This window comes from Leuresthes tenuis, unplaced genomic scaffold (genome assembly GCF_036924035.1).
Source record: "Leuresthes tenuis unplaced genomic scaffold, fLeuTen1.0.hap1 SCAF_15, whole genome shotgun sequence".
Lineage (NCBI taxonomy): Eukaryota > Metazoa > Chordata > Actinopteri > Atheriniformes > Atherinopsidae > Leuresthes > Leuresthes tenuis.
Genome location: NW_027325369.1, coordinates 104,873 through 122,345, shown reverse-complemented (window position 1 = coordinate 122,345; position 17,473 = coordinate 104,873). Strand labels below are relative to the sequence as shown.

The 17,473-nt window shown below is 42.8% G+C and overlaps 5 non-coding genes across 5 annotated transcripts; 3 read left to right on the top strand and 2 right to left on the bottom strand.

The window, feature by feature from the left end:
• The first annotated feature begins 5,618 nt into the window (after positions 1 to 5,618).
• On the top strand, positions 5,619 to 5,701 carry trnal-aag (transfer RNA leucine (anticodon AAG)). The gene has a single exon. It is a non-coding gene; the product is annotated as a tRNA-Leu (tRNA).
• A 5,795-nt stretch (positions 5,702 to 11,496) lies between these two features.
• trnad-guc (transfer RNA aspartic acid (anticodon GUC)) lies at positions 11,497 to 11,568 on the bottom strand. Its single transcript has one exon. It is a non-coding gene; the product is annotated as a tRNA-Asp (tRNA).
• A 1,575-nt stretch (positions 11,569 to 13,143) lies between these two features.
• trnal-cag (transfer RNA leucine (anticodon CAG)) lies at positions 13,144 to 13,226 on the top strand. Its single transcript has one exon. It is a non-coding gene; the product is annotated as a tRNA-Leu (tRNA).
• A 2,470-nt stretch (positions 13,227 to 15,696) lies between these two features.
• Positions 15,697 to 15,779, top strand: trnal-cag (transfer RNA leucine (anticodon CAG)). The gene has a single exon. It is a non-coding gene; the product is annotated as a tRNA-Leu (tRNA).
• Positions 15,780 to 16,602: 823 nt separating this feature from the next.
• trnad-guc (transfer RNA aspartic acid (anticodon GUC)) lies at positions 16,603 to 16,674 on the bottom strand. Its single transcript has one exon. It is a non-coding gene; the product is annotated as a tRNA-Asp (tRNA).
• Positions 16,675 to 17,473: the final 799 nt, after the last annotated feature.

Sequence of the window (17,473 nt, the reverse complement as noted above, 5' to 3'; positions counted from 1 at the left end):
GGCAAAGAAAGAAAGGTTTACAGGGTATATATACAGGGTATATAATGTATAGATATAAAGAGAAAAGCCTATTTTTCTTTGTGTTTATTTGATTCTAACTAAATTTACAAAATAGAGAATAATCGTGAGTTAACTATGGAAAAAGTGTGATTAATCGCGAAGTTGTGACAGAGGCAAAGAAAGAAAGGTTTACAGGATATATACAGGCTATATAATTTATAGATATAAAGATAAAAGACATTTTTTCTTTGTGTTTATTTGATTCTAACTAAATTTTCAAAATAGAGAATAATCGTGAGTTAACTATGGAAAAAGTGTGATTAATCGCGATTAAAAAATAATCGTTTGACAGCCCTAGTAACAACATAATAACATGATAATGCAGCGCATTACTGTAAAGTGTAATAGGATATAAGTATGAAAAAATGAATATGAAATTGTGTGATGTGCTCATGTGCAAACAGTTCTGATATGCATGTGAATATGGGTTTAATCATGATTATCCCTGGCCACCCAATGAAGAGTTGTCCAGTCTTATGACCAGGGGACAAAAGTGTTGTTGAGTCTGTTTGTGGAGCAGCTCAGAGACAGCAGCCTGCTGCTGATGATGCTCCTCTGTCTCATCAAAATTTAGTGTAGTGGATGTTGTGTATCAAAACAAGTATTAAATGAGTAACTGTAAGTGAGGTATTCATATATGACAGATTCAGCGTTCTCGTCAAACATGACAAAGGGAAGAATTGGTTGTTGAAAGCAAAGATCAGGTTCCACCGAGATTTGAACTCGGATCGCTGGATTCAGAGTCCAAAGTGCTGACCATTCGGCCAAAAATGGGGCAAAAGGGACTGCCCGAAAGGGGTGAAAAGGAAAAAAAGAGGAAGGAGGGGGGGGGAAGAGAGAAAAAGAAAAGGAGAAAAAACGTACACTATATCCACTTTTCTCTATTCTCTTATCTTCTCAACATTGTTTACACACACCTCTGCACTTATTGCAAGGTTTATCATCCGTTTAATTTTCATGTTTCTTGTGGGATTCGAACCTGTATTGTGGCAACACCCCAACATACCACAGTGCTTTGGACGTTACTAAAGCCTAATGTAGGGGGCAGCACACAAAATGTGTATAACTGTAAATGTAAATAAGTCTCCCATCATTTTTCCCCTCTTTTTTTGGTACACTCAATTATTTGAGAGACTAGTGTTATAATTGGCTTTGATCTTAGACATTATAAATTCATATTCTTTATTTTCCTAAATAACCTCTGTTCCTAGCTGGTACTTTTCCACTCTGCTCATACTGCACAATCGATGACCTTAAAAGGGTCCAAGACTTTAGAAGGACATAAACAACTGGGTCAGACAAAACATCTCTAGTAGAGTAGATAGGTCTGGTACATTAGATCCACGCCTAAAACAGCACTCACACATACACACACATTGTTTCTCACATCCAAAGAACACAACAAGGACAGCAGCTGGCCTGAGCATGTCACCCAAAACTGGCCAATTATACTCTGACAAGTGTGAAAACAACTTCTGTGAGATAAAGCTGAATATAAATATGACATGTTTCCGGATATCGGCGCTCGGCCTGACGGATTTCCTGCGGGAGCTCTGGCACTCCGAGTCCAGCGCTGCAATATACTTTACTATGTGACCACTGATAAATACTTTTTTAATAAACGATTTCTCCAGCTTGTTCTTGGGCTTCCAATGAAAAAACCGGGCTAACACTAGCTATCTATCTGTATCACTATTTGTGCAACACAAGTGAATGAAACAAATTCCAAATTGAGCAAAGAAAGTATTTTTAAAAAATCTTTGGTTGAGACAAAGAGTGTTGGGTTTTATTAATAAATGTAAAATAATTCTCCAAGTAATTCTGGCTTCACTTTTGACAATTGCATTAAATGGATGTCACTCACACTCACTGTCGTCCTGTTTTGCAAATGGAAATTAAATAAAAATGTGAAGGCTGTTCTTGGTTCAAGTAAAATGATCAAACTTTATTAACATTGTAACAATAATCACACAGTAACAGACGAGCAATCATCTGCGAACAGACAGACAGACAGGCAGACACTTAATGTAAACTTAACGCCGCAGTTAAAACGTCGCATGAAATGGAAGCTGTCCAAGCGCACTGCAGACCTCCATGGGTGGAAGAGTTTGACCACTGAAGACACACCTGTGAAAAACAAAGTCAGCCGCTGCCCAATTGCCAGTACCCCTCCTCCCACAAGTGGAGTGGTAACAGTGTGTGTGCGTGGCGTTTTTCAAACGTATATTTGATAAAGAATTTTATCATTTTTACCCACCTGACTGGCTGCAGCAGTCCCGGTCAACATAGATGACCTCAGGTTCAGCTTGGCCCACATTCTTATATCGAGTGACGATGCCATGGCACAACTCTTCCAACCCTGCACCTTCACCCGTCGTCAAAAAAGAGTTCAGAACCTGGCCAAACTCGTTGCCGATGTTTGTCATCCATGCAGCGCTGTCCCCAATAGCGCCAGCCAGCTTCTTGGTGATCTGTAAAACAAACACTACTTTCAAGCTGTTTGTTGTAATTATACACGTGTGCGTGTGTCAAACCGACATTCACGCACTTGTACCTGTTATCATATTCCTCTTTTTTGTTTGGAGGGGGGGGGGGGCAATAAATATAGCTTTCCCAGTGATAACTACTAATACAACCGATTCTCCGCAACAACCAAAAGATTCATCGCACACAAGGCCTTGAAATTGATTTTGGTCAAGACAGACACTTTTGATGACAATGTGGGGGAGGAGGTTTCAGAATATGAAGATCAAGTCTGACAGTGACTTTTAGAGGAGGATGACATTAATCATCAGCTATCTCCTAAATGAGAATGAACCACAGCTAGACAGCAGCAGGCCCCAGGACCAAGTGGTCAGCAGCCGAGCTGAGATTGAGATCTTACTTATGTTTTGTAAATGTTCAAAGTTCTAAAAAAGTTCAAATGAATAATACATGATAGTTATACCAAAAAACCTTGCTTCATTTGCACATTTCTTGAATGTTTTCTATCCTTTTTATTTTTTTAATCACATTTTATTGAAAAAAACGAATTGCACTTTAATACATAAATGTGATCATATTACATGTTAATCATGTATGTTGTTTATATTGATTGTAATTGGGATGAAGTACATATCTGTAAAGTAATTTAACATAAAATTGTTTGATTGTGTTGAATTAAAAACCCCAAAAATGCAGCGGGTCCACCAGACCAACAAACATTGCCTGAGTAACAAAAATATGACCAGAACACAAGGGTTAATACATCTGGACACATCTGTCTGCTCTGCTCAAACACATAACCAGGCTCCGTTACCAGAGTGGAGAAAACGCCACAGATAGCCGACGAATTACTATTGCACTGACGGACAATAAATGCAAAAAAGATAGTTCACATCTTAAGGCTTTCCCAGAGGAATCGGCAGAGTTTATACGGCAAATAAACAAAAAAATAAGTTACTATTTGTCTTCTGATTCTGTCGTATCACTAAAATCCCCACCGTCACCACACAATGCCGGTATGAACAGCGACGCTATTACAGGCAGAACTTCCATTGGCAAAATGGTTACGTTACAAGGAAGTTGAAATACAACTTGGATAAAGTGCCGAGAGGACGGAAGATTAAATTGCATATTGTTTGTCCCACGGTTTAACATTCGGCTTATATATGGCGTTACTTTTATGAGTATTAATCAAGTTTACAAACCTTGTTCCCGTGCTTGTCACAAGTGTATGCGAAGGAAAATATGGCCGACACTCTAAAGCGTTAACCGCGCCCCCTCCGACGTCAGGTCACGTGTCCCTTTTGCCCCATTTTTGGCTGTGTTCGGACCTGTGTTCGGACCTTGTTCGGACCTTGTTCGGACCTCGTTAGGAACTCTTTGATGTCGTTAGGAAAGTGTTCGGACCTGGTTAGGAAAGTGTTCGGACCTGACAGAATGTGTTCGGAAGTGTTAGGACCTCTGAGGCAGTCCAAAAACCGGCGGGTACGGCCACCTCGTCCCCTCATCTGTTGTTTTGATGCTAAAAATTCGCGTCCTCAACAACAGCTGCTAAAATTTCAGTCTCACATTGCAGCATCATTAGTAACGCAGGGCTGTGAAAGGAGGAAATCAATTCTCCCTTCCTTCACAAAAGGAAAAAAAGGGGAATTTGCTCAAGTGGTAGAGCGCTCGCTTTGCATGTGAGAGGTAGCGGGATCTATACCTGCATTCTCCAGGAATCCTTCCTTAGCTTCACATTGCAGTGGAGGAAATCATCAACAGCTGCGGTGGTACAGCTGAAGTTGGCTTAGGGTTTTGCGATATCTGCATCGTGAGCCCTACAACCATAGGGGATGGTGTTCGAATCGAAGAGCTCGTTGAGCATCTTGTGATCCATTCATGCCTTCTCCAGGAAGCTTTGACATGATCATTGGAGGTTATTGTCATCGTTTACACAAGAATCTCATTGTACAGGAATGTGTTTCTAACATGCACTGTATATATGACAATAAACGCTTGAATCTTGGTGGCAACACCCAGAAATTCTGCCTTGTGGTAGATGTAGGACACTCCGCATCATCAAAACAATAAAAAATAGAATGTTTGCTCCAGAAGAAGCTAGACTTTTTTTTCCCTTTGCAGTGTTGATAGGTTGTAAATAGATTCTACTTTGGACCTTTATGCAGATTTTTCAAACCCCCGGTACCGTATCATAGGATTACAGGACAGGGCTTTTGACCGAAGCAAACTGGATTCATATCAGGCTATTTGAAGGGGGGCTATTCACATTTAGGCCTAAGATGGGTGAGAATATCAAAACAGTATTCTAAGTACCACATCAGACTATAATGGTGATAACACACCTATTGAAATTTCAACTTCAGCAGTCTCAGCTATTATGTAAGTAATGGGTGAGAATGCTCAGGAATTTGGAGGTGAGATGGGCATCATCATGCCTCTTGAAATTCCAAATTCTGGAGGCTCATCAGCTATTATGTAAGCAGAGGTGAGAATGCTGATCATTGATGACAGTGCTACTCTTCCTGCTCTTGTTTTCTTCTCCATTTTCCTCGTTGTGGAGTCGTTAGCGGTAACCTTCCCGTAGCAGCGACACCTCTGTGACTGAAAAGACTGCAACGACTGTCGCATTGACTCCAGCCACAATATATGGTCGGGACGACCGCGTGAAGTCATCAACACCGCTCGCTCGAGCCATCACGGCAGCGACGCTTGGCCTTTAAAGTGCTGCGTTAAGACCGCAGTTTCCCTTGGAGGCGGGGTTCAAATTCCACTTCTGACAAAGCAACCTTCTCCAAGAGAATGGTTTTCACTGGCAAGGCAACCCAACTTCACTCCTTGCTTGGCTATGCGATGTTGTATTGCTATTCTGTCACTGTGTCGTCTAGTTTAAAGATTGTGGCAGCCATTTTACATCTGAAGAGTTCTTGCTTCCAAATGCTATGCCTACTATTTGTTTGCCTCAGGAGTCCTCTTAAACAACAGCCAATACACTTGAACACCATGCAGATCCACATATTCACTCGAATGATCCCTGGGCCCGCCGACAATATTGTGCAAGAATCCCTTTCATGGTCAGGATGGCCGAGCGGTCTAAGGCGCTGCGTTAAGGTCGCAGTCTCCCCTGGAGGCGTGGGTTCAAATCCCACTTCTGACATTTCACACTTCTCCTGGAGAATGGTTTTCACTCCATGCGTGGCTAGTGCTATATCATCTAGTTTACAGCAACATTCTTTGTGCCGTCATGTTACTCTGATGTCTTAGGACCGCTCTGAATCGCAGGGAAAGGGGCTTGGTGCATGAGAATCCTTTGTCCACAACTCAAGTTATTGTTACATATTAACATTTTGGCATGTACTCAACACCACCGTAAAACCTCCTGTTTTTCAGTCATTTTTGTGGAAAAATCGTCTGAAAACAAAACACTGGTCGTGACAAAAGACCTCGACAGATCGTCCCTGGTATGCAAAGTCATTGTTGGCTTTGGACAAGACAAGAATGAAACCACAGGATTTCTGTTGTTGGACAAAGTACTTGGAAGTGAGCTTTATGGAAGAGTCTTATGAAGGAGAGGTTAGGGGGAAGATAGAGGTCCCTGCAGGCCAGGCTTCTCGTGGTGGCAATACATGTGGTGCCAAGTGAAATGCCTTCCAAAGTGCTTTGATAAAAGCAAACAAGTGTAAGATAGTTGAATATGAGATGACAGCATGTATTGAAGGCTGGTGTAAGAGCTGCTGGTCTTGAGTGATTTGTAAGGGAGGTGACTGTTTGCAAGAGGGAACTTGGCTGATGGTGGGTGAATTAGATTATACTTGGTGGGAGGCATGTGATAAAAGTCCTAGCTCTCCCCGTCGGGGAGTCGAACCCCGATCTTCCGCGTGACAGGCGGAGATACTGACCATTATACTAACGAGGAATTTCGATGGGACAGATACAGTCGTCATTTGAAAAGACTACCGTAGCCAATGAGCGAAATAAGAGTTTTGTGTCCCATTTGAGGTGCCTTTTAAAGGAATGTTTTGAATCACGCAAAGCAATTGAGAAGAAACTAGGCATGATCTGCAGCATGCAAGTGGTGAAAAGGGCTCAACAAGAATCTCATTGTACAGGAATGTGTTTCTAACATGCACTGTATATATGACAATAAACGCTTGAATCTTGAATCTTGGTGGCAACACCCAGAAATTCTGCCTTGTGGTAGATGTAGGACACTCCGCATCATCAAAACAATAAAAAGTAGAATGTTTGCTCCAGAAGAAGCTAGACTTTTTTTTTTCCCTTTGCAGTGTTGATAAGTTGTAAATAGATTCTACTTTGGACACTTATGCAGATTTTTCAAACCCCCGGTACCGTATCATAGGACAACAGGACAGGGCTTTTGACCGAAGCAAACTGGATTCATATCAGGCTATTTGAAGGGGGGCTATTCACATTTAGGCCTAAGATGGGTGAGAATATCAAAACAGTATTCTAAGTACCACATCAGACTATAATGGTGATAACACACCTATTGAAATTTCAACTTCTGCAGTCTCAGCTATTATGTAAGTAATGGGTGAGAATGCTCAGCAATTTGGAGGTGAGATGGGCATCATCATGCCTATTGAAATTTCAACTTCTGGAGGCTGATCAGCTATTATGTAAGTAATGGGTGAGAATGCTTAGGAATTTGGAGGTGAGATGGGCATCATCATGCCTCTTGAAATTTCAAATTCTGGAGGCTCATCAGCTATTATGTAAGCAGAGGTGAGAATGCTGATCATTGATGACAGTGCTACTCTTCCTGCTCTTGTTTTCTTCTCCATTTTCCTCGTTGTGGAGTCGTTAGCGGTAACCTTCCCGTAGCAGCGACACCTCTGTGACTGAAAAGACTGCAACGACTGGCGCATCGACTCCAGCCACAATATATGGTCGGAACGACAGCGTGAAGTCATCAACAACGCTCGCTCGAGCCATCACGGCAACGACGCTTGGCCTTTAAAGTGCTGCGTTAAGACTGCAGTTTCCCTTGGAGGCGGGGTTCAAATTCCACTTCTGACATTGCAAACTTCTCTACCAGAATTATTTTTACTGGCAAGGCAACCCAAGTTCACTCCTTGCTTGGCTATGCTACGTTGTATTGCTAAACTGGCACTGTATCGTCTAGTTTAAAGATTATTGCGGCCATTTTACATCTGAAGAGTTCTTGCTTCCAAATGCTTTTTGATAAAGCTTATAGTTAGGGATGGCTCAGGTAATCCTGAAACATCCCATGTTGCCCAAGCTGCTATAGGCTTAGACTGCTGGGGGACCTCATCTGTCACACCTTTCCTCACTTTGCTCTCTTTTTCCCCCTGTTTAATTTTTCAAATGATTTTATGTACACGTGACATTATTGTGGTTATTAAACAACTTAAACAACAGCCAAGACACATGAACACCACGTAGACCCACATTTTCACTCCAATGATCCCTGGGCCCGCCGACAATAAGTGCAAGTCTTTTTTTTGCGGTCAGGATGGCCGAGCGGTCTAAGGTGCTGAGTTCAGGTCGCAGTCTCCCCTGGAGGCGTGGGTTCAAATCCCACTTCTGACAAAGCAACCTTCTCCAAGAGAATGGTTTTCACTGGCAAAGGCAACCCAACTTCACTCCTTGCTTGGCTAGCGCTATATCATCTAGTTTACAGCAACATTCTTTGTGCCGTCATGTTACTCTGAAGTCTTATGACCGCTCTGAATCGCAGGGAAGGGGCTTTGTGCATGAGAATCCTTTGTCCACAACTCAAGTTATTGTTACATATTAACATTTTGGCATGTACTCAACACCACCGTAAAACCTCCTGTTTTTCAGTCATTTTTGTGGAAAAATCGTCTGAAAACAAAACACTGGTCGTGACAAAAGACCTCGACAGATCGTCCCTGGTATGCAAAGTCATTGTTGGCTTTGGACAAGACAAGAATGAAACCACAGGATTTCTGTTGTTGGACAAAGTACTTGGAAGTGAGCTTTATGGAAGAGTGGTATGAAGGAGAGGTTATGGGGGAAGTCCTTGTTGGCTTTGGACAAGACAAGAATGAAACAACAGGTCTTCTGTTGTTGGACAAGGTACTTGGAAGTGAGCTTTATGGAAGAGTCTTATGAAGGAGAGGTTAGGGGGAAGATAGAGGTCCCTGCAGGCCAGGCTTCTCGTGGTGGCAATACATGTGGTGCCAAGTGAAATGCCTTCCAAAGTGCTTTGATAAAAGCAAACAAGTGTAAGATAGTTGAATATGAGATGACAGCATGTATTGAAGGCTGGTGTAAGAGCTGCTGGTCTTGAGTGATTTGTAAGGGAGGTGACTGTTTGCAAGAGGGAACTTGGCTGATGGTGGGTGAATTAGATTATACTTGGTGGGAGGCATGTGATAAAAGTCCTAGCTCTCCCCGTCGGGGAATCAAACCCCGATCTTCCGCGTGACAGGCGGAGATACTGACCATTATACTAACGAGGAATTTCGATGGGACAGATACAGTCGTCATTTGAAAAGACTACCGTAGCCAATGAGCGAAATAAGAGTTTTGTGTCCCATTTGAGGTGCCTTTTAAAGGAATGTTTTGAATCACGCAAAGCAATTGAGAAGAAACTAGGCATGATCTGCAGCATGCAAGTGGTGAAAAGGGCTCAACAAGAATCTCATTGTACAGGAATGTGTTTCTAACATGCACTGTATATATGACAATAAACGCTTGAATCTTGAATCTTGGTGGCAACACCCAGAAATTCTGCCTTGTGGTAGATGTAGGACACTCCGCATCATCAAAACAATAAAAAGTAGAATGTTTGCTCCAGAAGAAGCTAGACTTTTTTTTTTCCCTTTGCAGTGTTGATAAGTTGTAAATAGATTCTACTTTGGACACTTATGCAGATTTTTCAAACCCCCGGTACCGTATCATAGGACAACAGGACAGGGCTTTTGACCGAAGCAAACTGGATTCATATCAGGCTATTTGAAGGGGGGCTATTCACATTTAGGCCTAAGATGGGTGAGAATATCAAAACAGTATTCTAAGTACCACATCAGACTATAATGGTGATAACACACCTATTGAAATTTCAACTTCTGCAGTCTCAGCTATTATGTAAGTAATGGGTGAGAATGCTCAGCAATTTGGAGGTGAGATGGGCATCATCATGCCTATTGAAATTTCAACTTCTGGAGGCTGATCAGCTATTATGTAAGTAATGGGTGAGAATGCTTAGGAATTTGGAGGTGAGATGGGCATCATCATGCCTCTTGAAATTTCAAATTCTGGAGGCTCATCAGCTATTATGTAAGCAGAGGTGAGAATGCTGATCATTGATGACAGTGCTACTCTTCCTGCTCTTGTTTTCTTCTCCATTTTCCTCGTTGTGGAGTCGTTAGCGGTAACCTTCCCGTAGCAGCGACACCTCTGTGACTGAAAAGACTGCAACGACTGGCGCATCGACTCCAGCCACAATATATGGTCGGAACGACAGCGTGAAGTCATCAACAACGCTCGCTCGAGCCATCACGGCAACGACGCTTGGCCTTTAAAGTGCTGCGTTAAGACTGCAGTTTCCCTTGGAGGCGGGGTTCAAATTCCACTTCTGACATTGCAAACTTCTCTACCAGAATTATTTTTACTGGCAAGGCAACCCAAGTTCACTCCTTGCTTGGCTATGCTACGTTGTATTGCTAAACTGGCACTGTATCGTCTAGTTTAAAGATTATTGCGGCCATTTTACATCTGAAGAGTTCTTGCTTCCAAATGCTTTTTGATAAAGCTTATAGTTAGGGATGGCTCAGGTAATCCTGAAACATCTCATGTTGCCCAAGCTGCTATAGGCTTAGACTGCTGGGGGACCTCATCTGTCACACCTTTCCTCACTTTGCTCTCTTTTTCCTCCTGTTTAATTTTTCAAATGATTTTATGTACACGTGACATTATTGTGGTTATTAAACAACTTAAACAACAGCCAAGACCCATGAACACCACGTAGACCCACATATTCACTCCAATGATCCCTGGGCCCGCCGACAATAAGTGCAAGTCTTTTTTTTGCGGTCAGGATGGCCGAGCAGTCTAAGGCGCTGCGTTCAGGTCGCAGTCTCCCCTGGAGGCGTGGGTTCAAATCCCACTTCTGACAAAGCAACCTTCTCCAAGAGAATGGTTTTCACTGGCAAAGGCAACCCAACTTCACTCCTTGCTTGGCTAGCGCTATATCATCTAGTTTACAGCAACATTCTTTGTGCCGTCATGTTACTCTGATGTCTTAGGACCGCTCTGAATCGCAGGGAAGGGGCTTTGTGCATGAGAATCCTTTGTCCACAACTCAAGTTATTGTTACATATTAACATTTTGGCATGTACTCAACACCACCGTAAAACCTCCTGTTTTTCAGTCATTTTTGTGGAAAAATCGTCTGAAAACAAAACACTGGTCGTGACAAAAGACCTCGACAGATCGTCCCTGGTATGCAAAGTCATTGTTGGCTTTGGACAAGACAAGAATGAAACCACAGGATTTCTGTTGTTGGACAAAGTACTTGGAAGTGAGCTTTATGGAAGAGTGGTATGAAGGAGAGGTTAGGGGGGAAGTCCTTGTTGGCTTTGGACAAGACAAGAATGAAACAACAGGTCTTCTGTTGTTGGACAAGGTACTTGGAAGTGAGCTTTATGGAAGAGTCTTATGAAGGAGAGGTTAGGGGGAAGATAGAGGTCCCTGCAGGCCAGGCTTCTCGTGGTGGCAATACATGTGGTGCCAAGTGAAATGCCTTCCAAAGTGCTTTGATAAAAGCAAACAAGTGTAAGATAGTTGAATATGAGATGACAGCATGTATTGAAGGCTGGTGTAAGAGCTGCTGGTCTTGAGTGATTTGTAAGGGAGGTGACTGTTTGCAAGAGGGAACTTGGCTGATGGTGGGTGAATTAGATTATACTTGGTGGGAGGCATGTGATAAAAGTCCTAGCTCTCCCCGTCGGGGAATCGAACCCCGATCTTCCGCGTGACAGGCGGAGATACTGACCATTATACTAACGAGGAATTTTGATGGGACAGATACAGTCGTCATTTGAAAAGACTACCGTAGCCAATGAGCGAAATAAGAGTTTTGTGTCCCATTTGAGGTGCCTTTTAAAGGAATGTTTTGAATCACGCAAAGCAATTGAGAAGAAACTAGGCATGATCTTCAGCATGCAAGTGGTGAAAAGGGCTCAACAAGAATCTCATTGTACAGGAATGTGTTTCTAACATGCACTGTATATATGACAATAAACGCTTGAATCTTGAATCTTGGTGGCAACACCCAGAAATTCTGCCTTGTGGTAGATGTAGGACACTCCGCATCATCAAAACAATAAAAAGTAGAATGTTTGCTCCAGAAGAAGCTAGACTTTTTTTTTTCCCTTTGCAGTGTTGATAAGTTGTAAATAGATTCTACTTTGGACACTTATGCAGATTTTTCAAACCCCCGGTACCGTATCATAGGACAACAGGACAGGGCTTTTGACCGAAGCAAACTGGATTCATATCAGGCTATTTGAAGGGGGGCTATTCACATTTAGGCCTAAGATGGGTGAGAATATCAAAACAGTATTCTAAGTACCACATCAGACTATAATGGTGATAACACACCTATTGAAATTTCAACTTCTGCAGTCTCAGCTATTATGTAAGTAATGGGTGAGAATGCTCAGCAATTTGGAGGTGAGATGGGCATCATCATGCCTTTTGAAATTTCAACTTCTGGAGGCTGATCAGCTATTATGTAAGTAATGGGTGAGAATGCTTAGGAATTTGGAGGTGAGATGGGCATCATCATGCCTCTTGAAATTTCAAATTCTGGAGGCTCATCAGCTATTATGTAAGCAGAGGTGAGAATGCTGATCATTGATGACAGTGCTACTCTTCCTGCTCTTGTTTTCTTCTCCATTTTCCTCGTTGTGGAGTCGTTAGCGGTAACCTTCCCGTAGCAGCGACACCTCTGTGACTGAAAAGACTGCAACGACTGGCGCATCGACTCCAGCCACAATATATGGTCGGAACGACAGCGTGAAGTCATCAACAACGCTCGCTCGAGCCATCACGGCAACGACGCTTGGCCTTTAAAGTGCTGCGTTAAGACTGCAGTTTCCCTTGGAGGCGGGGTTCAAATTCCACTTCTGACATTGCAAACTTCTCCAACAGAATGATTTTTACTGGCAAGGCAACCCAAGTTCACTCCTTGCTTGGCTATGCTACGTTGTATTGCTAAACTGGCACTGTATCGTCTAGTTTAAAGATTATTGCGGCCATTTTACATCTGAAGAGTTCTTGCTTCCAAATGCTTTTTGATAAAGCTTATAGTTAGGGATGGCTCAGGTAATCCTGAAACATCCCATGTTGCCCAAGCTGCTATAGGCTTAGACTGCTGGGGGACCTCATCTGTCACACCTTTCCTCACTTTGCTCTTTTTTTCCCCCTGTTTAATTTTTCAAATGATTTTATGTACACGTGACATTATTGTGGTTATTAAACAACTTAAACAACAGCCAAGACCCATGAACACCACGTAGACCCACATATTCACTCCAATGATCCCTGGGCCCGCCGACACTAAGTGCAAGTCTTTTTTTTGCGGTCAGGATGGCCGAGCGGTCTAAGGCGCTGCGTTCAGGTCGCAGTCTCCCCTGGAGGCGTGGGTTCAAATCCCACTTCTGACAAAGCAACCTTCTCCAAGAGAATGGTTTTCACTGGCAAAGGCAACCCAACTTCACTCCTTGCTTGGCTAGCGCTATATCATCTAGTTTACAGCAACATTCTTTGTGCCGTCATGTTACTCTGAAGTCTTATGACCGCTCTGAATCGCAGGGAAGGGGCTTTGTGCATGAGAATCCTTTGTCCACAACTCAAGTTATTGTTACATATTAACATTTTGGCATGTACTCAACACCACCGTAAAACCTCCTGTTTTTCAGTCATTTTTGTGGAAAAATCGTCTGAAAACAAAACACTGGTCGTGACAAAAGACCTCGACAGATCGTCCCTGGTATGCAAAGTCATTGTTGGCTTTGGACAAGACAAGAATTAAACCACAGGATTTCTGTTGTTGGACAAAGTACTTGGAAGTGAGCTTTATGGAAGAGTGGTATGAAGGAGAGGTTAGGGGGGAAGTCCTTGTTGGCTTTGGACAAGACAAGAATGAAACAACAGGTCTTCTGTTGTTGGACAAGGTACTTGGAAGTGAGCTTTATGGAAGAGTCTTATGAAGGAGAGGTTAGGGGGAAGATAGAGGTCCCTGCAGGCCAGGCTTCTCGTGGTGGCAATACATGTGGTGCCAAGTGAAATGCCTTCCAAAGTGCTTTGATAAAAGCAAACAAGTGTAAGATAGTTGAATATGAGATGACAGCATGTATTGAAGGCTGGTGTAAGAGCTGCTGGTCTTGAGTGATTTGTAAGGGAGGTGACTGTTTGCAAGAGGGAACTTGGCTGATGGTGGGTGAATTAGATTATACTTGGTGGGAGGCATGTGATAAAAGTCCTAGCTCTCCCCGTCGGGGAATCGAACCCCGATCTTCCGCGTGACAGGCAGAGATACTGACCATTATACTAACGAGGAATTTCGATGGGACAGATACAGTCGTCATTTGAAAAGACTACCGTAGCCAATGAGCGAAATAAGAGTTTTGTGTCCCATTTGAGGTGCCTTTTAAAGGAATGTTTTGAATCACGCAAAGCAATTGAGAAGAAACTAGGCATGATCTTCAGCATGCAAGTGGTGAAAAGGGCTCAACAAGAATCTCATTGTACAGGAATGTGTTTCTAACATGCACTGTATATATGACAATAAACGCTTGAATCTTGAATCTTGGTGGCAACACCCAGAAATTCTGCCTTGTGGTAGATGTAGGACACTCCGCATCATCAAAACAATAAAAAGTAGAATGTTTGCTCCAGAAGAAGCTAGACTTTTTTTTTCCCTTTGCAGTGTTGATAAGTTGTAAATAGATTCTACTTTGGACACTTATGCAGATTTTTCAAACCCCCGGTACCGTATCATAGGACAACAGGACAGGGCTTTTGACCAAAGCAAACTGGATTCATATCAGGCTATTTGAAGGGGGGCTATTCACATTTAGGCCTAAGATGGGTGAGAATATCAAAACAGTATTCTAAGTACCACATCAGACTATAATGGTGATAACACACCTATTGAAATTTCAACTTCTGCAGTCTCAGCTATTATGTAAGTAATGGGTGAGAATGCTCAGGAATTTGGAGGTGAGATGGGCATCATCATGCCTATTGAAATTTCAACTTCTGGAGGCTGATCAGCTATTATGTAAGTAATGGGTGAGAATGCTTAGGAATTTGGAGGTGAGATGGGCATCATCATGCCTCTTGAAATTTCAAATTCTGGAGGCTCATCAGCTATTATGTAAGCAGAGGTGAGAATGCTGATCATTGATGACAGTGCTACTCTTCCTGCTCTTGTTTTCTTCTCCATTTTCCTCGTTGTGGAGTCGTTAGCGGTAACCTTCCCGTAGCAGCGACACCTCTGTGACTGAAAAGACTGCAACGACTGGCGCATCGACTCCAGCCACAATATATGGTCGGAACGACAGCGTGAAGTCATCAACAACGCTCGCTCGAGCCATCACGGCAACGACGCTTGGCCTTTAAAGTGCTGCGTTAAGACTGCAGTTTCCCTTGGAGGCGGGGTTCAAATTCCACTTCTGACATTGCAAACTTCTCCAACAGAATGATTTTTACTGGCAAGGCAACCCAAGTTCACTCCTTGCTTGGCTATGCTATGTTGTATTGCTAAACTGGCACTGTATCGTCTAGTTTAAAGATTATTGCGGCCATTTTACATCTGAAGAGTTCTTGCTTCCAAATGCTTTTTGATAAAGCTTATAGTTAGGGATGGCTCAGGTAATCCTGAAACATCCCATGTTGCCCAAGCTGCTATAGGCTTAGACTGCTGGGGGACCTCATCTGTCACACCTTTCCTCACTTTGCTCTCTTTTTCCCCCTGTTTAATTTTTCAAATGATTTTATGTACACGTGACATTATTGTGGTTATTAAACAACTTAAACAACAGCCAAGACCCATGAACACCACGTAGACCCACATATTCACTCCAATGATCCCTGGGCCCGCCGACAATAAGTGCAAGTCTTTTTTATGCGGTCAGGATGGCCGAGCGGTCTAAGGCGCTGCGTTCAGGTCGCAGTCTCCCCTGGAGGCGTGGGTTCAAATCCCACTTCTGACAAAGCAACCTTCTCCAAGAGAATGGTTTTCACTGGCAAAGGCAACCCAACTTCACTCCTTGCTTGGCTAGCGCTATATCATCTAGTTTACAGCAACATTCTTTGTGCCGTCATGTTACTCTGAAGTCTTATGACCGCTCTGAATCGCAGGGAAGGGGCTTTGTGCATGAGAATCCTTTGTCCACAACTCAAGTTATTGTTACATATTAACATTTTGGCATGTACTCAACACCACCGTAAAACCTCCTGTTTTTCAGTCATTTTTGTGGAAAAATCGTCTGAAAACAAAACACTGGTCGTGACAAAAGACCTCGACAGATCGTCCCTGGTATGCAAAGTCATTGTTGGCTTTGGACAAGACAAGAATGAAACCACAGGATTTCTGTTGTTGGACAAAGTACTTGGAAGTGAGCTTTATGGAAGAGTGGTATGAAGGAGAGGTTAGGGGGAAGTCCTTGTTGGCTTTGGACAAGACAAGAATGAAACAACAGGTCTTCTGTTGTTGGACAAGGTACTTGGAAGTGAGCTTTATGGAAGAGTCTTATGAAGGAGAGGTTAGGGGGAAGATAGAGGTCCCTGCAGGCCAGGCTTCTCGTGGTGGCAATACATGTGGTGCCAAGTGAAATGCCTTCCAAAGTGCTTTGATAAAAGCAAACAAGTGTAAGATAGTTGAATATGAGATGACAGCATGTATTGAAGGCTGGTGTAAGAGCTGCTGGTCTTGAGTGATTTGTAAGGGAGGTGACTGTTTGCAAGAGGGAACTTGGCTGATGGTGGGTGAATTAGATTATACTTGGTGGGAGGCATGTGATAAAAGTCCTAGCTCTCCCCGTCGGGGAATCGAACCCCGATCTTCCGCGTGACAGGCGGAGATACTGACCATTATACTAACGAGGAATTTTGATGGGACAGATACAGTCGTCATTTGAAAAGACTACCGTAGCCAATGAGCGAAATAAGAGTTTTGTGTCCCATTTGAGGTGCCTTTTAAAGGAATGTTTTGAATCACGCAAAGCAATTGAGAAGAAACTAGGCATGATCTTCAGCATGCAAGTGGTGAAAAGGGCTCAACAAGAATCTCATTGTACAGGAATGTGTTTCTAACATGCACTGTATATATGACAATAAACGCTTGAATCTTGAATCTTGGTGGCAACACCCAGAAATTCTGCCTTGTGGTAGATGTAGGACACTCCGCATCATCAAAACAATAAAAAGTAGAATGTTTGCTCCAGAAGAAGCTAGACTTTTTTTTTCCCTTTGCAGTGTTGATAAGTTGTAAATAGATTCTACTTTGGACACTTATGCAGATTTTTCAAACCCCCGGTACCGTATCATAGGACAACAGGACAGGGCTTTTGACCGAAGCAAACTGGATTCATATCAGGCTATTTGAAGGGGGGCTATTCACATTTAGGCCTAAGATGGGTGAGAATATCAAAACAGTATTCTAAGTACCACATCAGACTATAATGGTGATAACACACCTATTGAAATTTCAACTTCTGCAGTCTCAGCTATTATGTAAGTAATGGGTGAGAATGCTCAGCAATTTGGAGGTGAGATGGGCATCATCATGCCTTTTGAAATTTCAACTTCTGGAGGCTGATCAGCTATTATGTAAGTAATGGGTGAGAATGCTTAGGAATTTGGAGGTGAGATGGGCATCATCATGCCTCTTGAAATTTCAAATTCT